This window comes from Cetorhinus maximus, unplaced genomic scaffold (assembly GCF_964194155.1).
Source record: "Cetorhinus maximus unplaced genomic scaffold, sCetMax3.hap1.1 HAP1_SCAFFOLD_1860, whole genome shotgun sequence".
NCBI lineage: Eukaryota > Metazoa > Chordata > Chondrichthyes > Lamniformes > Cetorhinidae > Cetorhinus > Cetorhinus maximus.
Window position 1 is genome coordinate 1 of NW_027597800.1, and position 5,503 is coordinate 5,503.

General features: G+C 53.4%; 1 pseudogene; it reads left to right on the forward strand.

Moving 5' to 3' along the window:
• Positions 1-2,903: 2,903 nt before the first annotated feature.
• Positions 2,904-3,082, forward strand: LOC144676734 (U2 spliceosomal RNA; annotated as a pseudogene).
• The last annotated feature ends 2,421 nt before the right edge of the window (positions 3,083-5,503 follow it).

A 5,503-nucleotide genomic window follows, 5' to 3' on the forward strand; every position in this document is an offset into this window, starting at 1 on the left:
TGCATATGAGTTAATAGCTGACTGATATGAGTTTGTATTTACACAAAAGTCCAGAGAGGTAGGGGGTGGAGGGCGCTGCTGGGAGTCGGGGGACTGTTGTGATGGTGGGTTGGGAGTTACATGGGGGTTTGAGAGAGATTTTTGAGTGGGCAAATGCGGGGTTAAAAATGGCGCGAGTAATTTGGTGGCGACAAAACAAATGGTCGGGCGAAAATGACGTGACAGAAAAACATGCAGAATCTGCTCCGGCTGCGGTCGATGGGGGTCGATGTCAAGGAGGAGCTCCAAGAGGTGAAGGGCCAGCAAGCCTCGCACTTTGCCTCGGAGGCCTCCAAGATCATCTTCCGTTCCAGAGTCCGCTCCGTGGAGCAGGATGAGACGTGCTCACGTTTCTTCTTCCAAAAGGTACACAGAGAGAGCTCTGTGATCAGCAGCCTGAAGGAAGAAGACGGCTCAGCAAAGTCATCACGGTCGGACATTTTGAGGATCAGCAAATCCTTTTATGCCGGATTGTATGACGTGAAGCCCACGGACAGCACGGCCTCCCAGTCCTTCCTGTCCTCTATCACGGAGGTCTTGGACCACAGTACGCGGGAGAGCCTGGACAAACCGCTAACTCCTGATGAACTGACTAAGGCCCTTGAGTCCATGGAGAAGAGTAAAACTCCCGGAAGCGACGGCTTGCCGGCGGAGTTGTATTCGGCTCTGTGGGACTTGATCGGCCCAGACCTGCTAGGAGTGTACGAGAGTATGCTCCTGGCCGGTAGTATGTCAGAATCCATGAGGAAAGGCATCATCACCCTCATCTACAAGCACAAGGGGGGAAGGGAGGAAATTAGAAATTGGCGACCCATTTCACTGTTGAATGTGGACTATAAGATTCTGTCCAAGGTCATCGCCAATCGGGTCAAATCCGCTCTGGAATTGGTGATTCACCCTGACCAGACCTGCTCTGTGCCAGGCAGGAAGATCTCTGACAGCCTGGCGCTGCTCAGGGATACGATTGCCTATGTACAGGACAGGGGTGTGGATACCTGCCTCATCAGCTGGGATCAGGAGAAGGCCTTTGACAGAATATCGCACACCTACATGGGGGATGTGCTCTCCAAAATTGGGTTTGGGGAGGGAATTCGAAATTGGATCCAACTGCTCTACACTAACATCAGTAGCGCAGTCTCAATCAATGGGTGGGAAACAGATAGCTTTCCGATTAAATCTGGAGTCAGGCAGGGCTGTCCTCTCTCGCCTGTTCTTTTCGTGTGTTGCATAGAACCCTTTGCCGAGTCCATCAGGAAGGATCCGGGCATAAGAGGAGTGACGATCCCAGGCAGTGGAGGCACTCAGGTAAAAGCCTCCCTGTACATGGACGACGTCGCCGTCTTCTGTTCGGATCCGCTGTCGGTGCGCAGACTGATCCACATCTGCGACCAGTTCGAACTGGCCTCGGGAGCCAAGGTAAATCGTGGGAAGAGCGAGGCCATGTTCTTTGGGAACTGGGCTGACCGATCCTTTGTCCCCTTCACTGTCAGGGCTGACGGCCTGAAGGTGCTGGGGATATGGTTCGGAGGGACCGGGGCATGCGTTAGAAACTGGAAGGAGCGAGTGGCTATGGTGAAAAGGAAACTGGGCATGTGGGAGCGACGCTCCCTCTCCTTTGCGGGTAAGAACCTGGTCATCAGGTGCGAGGCACTCTCGCTGTTGCTGTACGTGGCGCAGGTCTGGCCCATTCCAGACTCCTGCGCGACGGCGATCACTCGAGCCATCTTCCGCTTTATCTGGAGGTCGAAAATGGATCGTGTCCGCAGGGACGCGATGTACAAGCCTCTAGATAAAGGGGGAAAAAACGTGCCCAACGTCGCCCTCATACTGATGGCCACCTTTGTGTGTGGCTGCATCAAGCGGTGCGTAGACCCTCAGTACGCAAACACCAAGTGTCACTACGTGCTGAGGTTCTACCTGTCCCCGGTGTTGCGAAGGATGGGTCTGGCCACGCTGCCGCGGAACGCTGCAAGTAGTTGGACCGTGCCGTACCACCTGTCCCTGGTGGAAAGATTTATGCAGAAAAACACCTTTGACCACAAGTCCATCAGGCAGTGGTCAGCACGTAACGTCCTAGAGGCCCTGAGGAAAAAGGAGAGGGTGGACCCTGTGGGATGGTTCCCCGAGCAGACTGTCAAAGTCATTTGGCAGAATTCCTCATCGGCAGAACTTTCCAACAAGCACCAAGACGTGGCATGGCTGGTGGTGAGAAAGGCCCTCCCCGTCAGATCCTTCCTACACGCCAGGAAGCTCACCCCCTCTGCACGTTGCCCTCGAGGTGGCTGTGGTGGGGAAGAGACCGTTGTTCACCTCCTTGTGGATTGTGTCTTTGCAAAGAAGGTCTGGAGAGAGATGCAGTGGTTTCTGTCGAGGTTCATCCCGAGCAGTTCTGTGACACAGGACTCTGTGCTCTACGGGCTGTTCCCAGGGACACACACCGAGACAAACATCGACTGCAGCTGGAGGATCATCAACTCGGTGAAAGAGGCGCTTTGGTCTGCCCGAAACTTGTTGGTCTTCCAGCACAAAGAGTTGTCCCCGACCGATTGTTGCGGACTGGCACAATCCAAAGTCCAGGACTACGTGCTGAGGGACGCACTAAAGCTTGGGGCAGCTGCCGCAAAGGCGCAATGGGGAAGGGTCGCTGTCTAAGACCTTTCTACCACAGCGCACCGAGAGACTGGGAACTGTTTAGAGCCCCTCGGGCTGTACAGATCAAAATGAAAGGCTGTAAATGATTGTAATATTGTTTGTACTGATGCACCTGGTGATACATTTTGTAAAAGTTTAACCTGGATTGTACCCTTGTAATGTTGTTTTTGAAATGGTTTGGAATGTGATTGAAGATATTTTATGAATAAAGTATATTTTTACAAAAAAAAAAAAAAAATCTGTTCTTATCAGTTTAATATCTGATACGTCCCTTATCTGGGGACCATATATTAAATTGATTTTTGGAGCAGGGAGATGGAATAGGGGCTTGCTCCGTCCACTCCACGCATCGACCCGGTATTGCAGTATCTCTGGGAACGGTGCACCCTCCCCTTTCCAGGGGATTTTCAATGCTAAAAATAGTTTTCTTACAAACATCTGCTTTCTTTACTTTTCAACATGTACATGTTCCAAAATCCAACTTTCCTTCTTTCTCTCTCTCTCTCTCTCTCTCTCTCACTCACTCACCCGCAGCAGCTACACACAAAAAACACGCACTCTCACCCAACACTCGCCGGCAGGGCCGGAAGCAGATTGGACGCTACGTCCAGATCCCTGATGGAAACAGTTAAGGATGCCAAGCTGCACGACGTCTTCAGCAACCCTGCAGACGGAGCGCAGCGTAGATACACCTGGTCGCGGCCAGACGGGTCCATTCGTTCCAGGATAGACTTCCTGTTTGTGTCCCGTGCATTCACAGTCAGATCCACCGAGGTCAAGCCGGTGTTCTTCTCTGACCACTGCCTCCTACTGGCGGACTGCCACTTGGAGAAGGACCTGAGGGTGGGCAGGGGGGCATGGAAGCTAAATGTGCAACTGCTGACCCCAGAGAACATTGAGGAGCTCAAGAGGGATTACAAAGGTTGGAGAACCGTGAAACCCCTCTTTGAGTCCCTGACACACTGGTGGGAAGTGATCAAGGGAAGCATCAAGAGGTTTTTCATCCGCAAAGGCACCCAGAAAGCTAGAAAGGAACAGAGGGAAATGTCCCGACTCCAGAAAAAGATGCAGAATCTGCTCCGGCTGCAGTCGATGGGGGTCGATGTCAAGGAGGAGCTCCAAGAGGTGAAGGGCCAGCAAGCCTCGCACTTTGCCTCGGAGGCCTCCAAGATCATCTTCCGTTCCAGGGTCCGCTCCGTGGAGCAGGATGAGACGTGCTCACGTTTCTTCTTCCAAAAGGTACACAGAGAGCGCTCTGTGATCAGCAGCCTGAAGGAAGAAGACGGCTCAGTAAAGTCATCACGGTCCGACATTCTGAGGATCAGCAAATCCTTTTATGCCGGATTGTATGACGTGAAGCCCACGGACAGCACGGCCTCCCAGTCCTTCCTGTCCTCTATCACGGAGGTCTTAGACCACAGTACGCGGGAGAGCCTGGACAAACCGCTAACTCCTGACGAACTGACTAAGGCCCTCGAGTCCTTCGAGAAGAATAAAACCCCCGGAAGCGACGGCTTGCCGGCGGAGTTGTATTCGGCTCTGTGGGACTTGATCGGCCCAGACCTGCTAGGGGTGTACGAGAGTATGCTCCTGGCCGGTAGTATGTCAGAATCCATGTGGAAAGGCATCATCACCCTCATCTACAAGCGCAAGGGGGAAAGGGAGGAAATTAGAAATTGGCGACCCATTTCACTGTTGAATATGGACTATAAGATTCTGTCCAAGGTCATCGCCAATCGGGTCAAATCCGCTCTGGAATTGGTGATTCACCCTGACCAGACCTGCTCTGTGCCAGGCAGGAAGATCTCTGACAGCCTGGCGCTGCTCAGGGATACGATTGCCTATGTACAGGACAGGGGTGTGGATACCTGCCTCATCAGCTTGGATCAGGAGAAGGCCTTTGACAGAATATCGCACACCTACATGGGGGATGTGCTCTCCAAAATGGGCTTTGGGGAGGGAATTCGAAATTGGATCCAACTGCTCTACACTAACATCAGTAGCGCAGTCTCAATCAACGGGTGGGAAACAGATAGCTTCCCGATCAAATCTGGAGTCAGGCAGGGCTGTCCTCTCTCGCCTGTCCTTTTCGTGTGTTGCAAAGAACCCTTTGCCGAGTCCATCAGGAAGGATCCGGGCATAAGAGGAGTGACGATCCCAGGCAGTGGAGGCACTCAGGTAAAAGCCTCCCTGTACATGGACGACGTCGCCGTCTTCTGTTCGGATCCGCTGTCGGTGCGCAGACTGATCCACATCTGCGACCAGTTCGAACTGGCCTCGGGAGCCAAGGTAAATCGTGGGAAGAGCGAGGCCATGTTCTTTGGGAACTGGGCTGACCGATCCTTTGTCCCCTTCACTGTCAGGGCTGACGGCCTGAAGGTGCTGGGGATATGGTTCGGAGGGACCGGGGCATGCGTTAGAAACTGGAAGGAGCGAGTGGCTATGGTGAAAAGGAAACTGGGCATGTGGGAGCGACGCTCCCTCTCCTTTGCGGGTAAGAACCTGGTCATCAGGTGCGAGGCACTCTCGCTGTTGCTGTACGTGGCGCAGGTCTGGCCCATTCCAGACTCCTGCGCGACGGCGATCACTCGAGCCATCTTCCGCTTTATCTGGAGGTCGAAAATGGATCGTGTCCGCAGGGACGCGATGTACAAGCCTCTAGATAAAGGGGGAAAAAACGTGCCCAACGTCGCCCTCATACTGATGGCCACCTTTGTGTGTGGCTGCATCAAGCGGTGCGTAGACCCTCAGTACGCAAACACCAAGTGTCACTACGTGCTGAGGTTCTACCTGTCCCCGGTGTTGCGAAGGA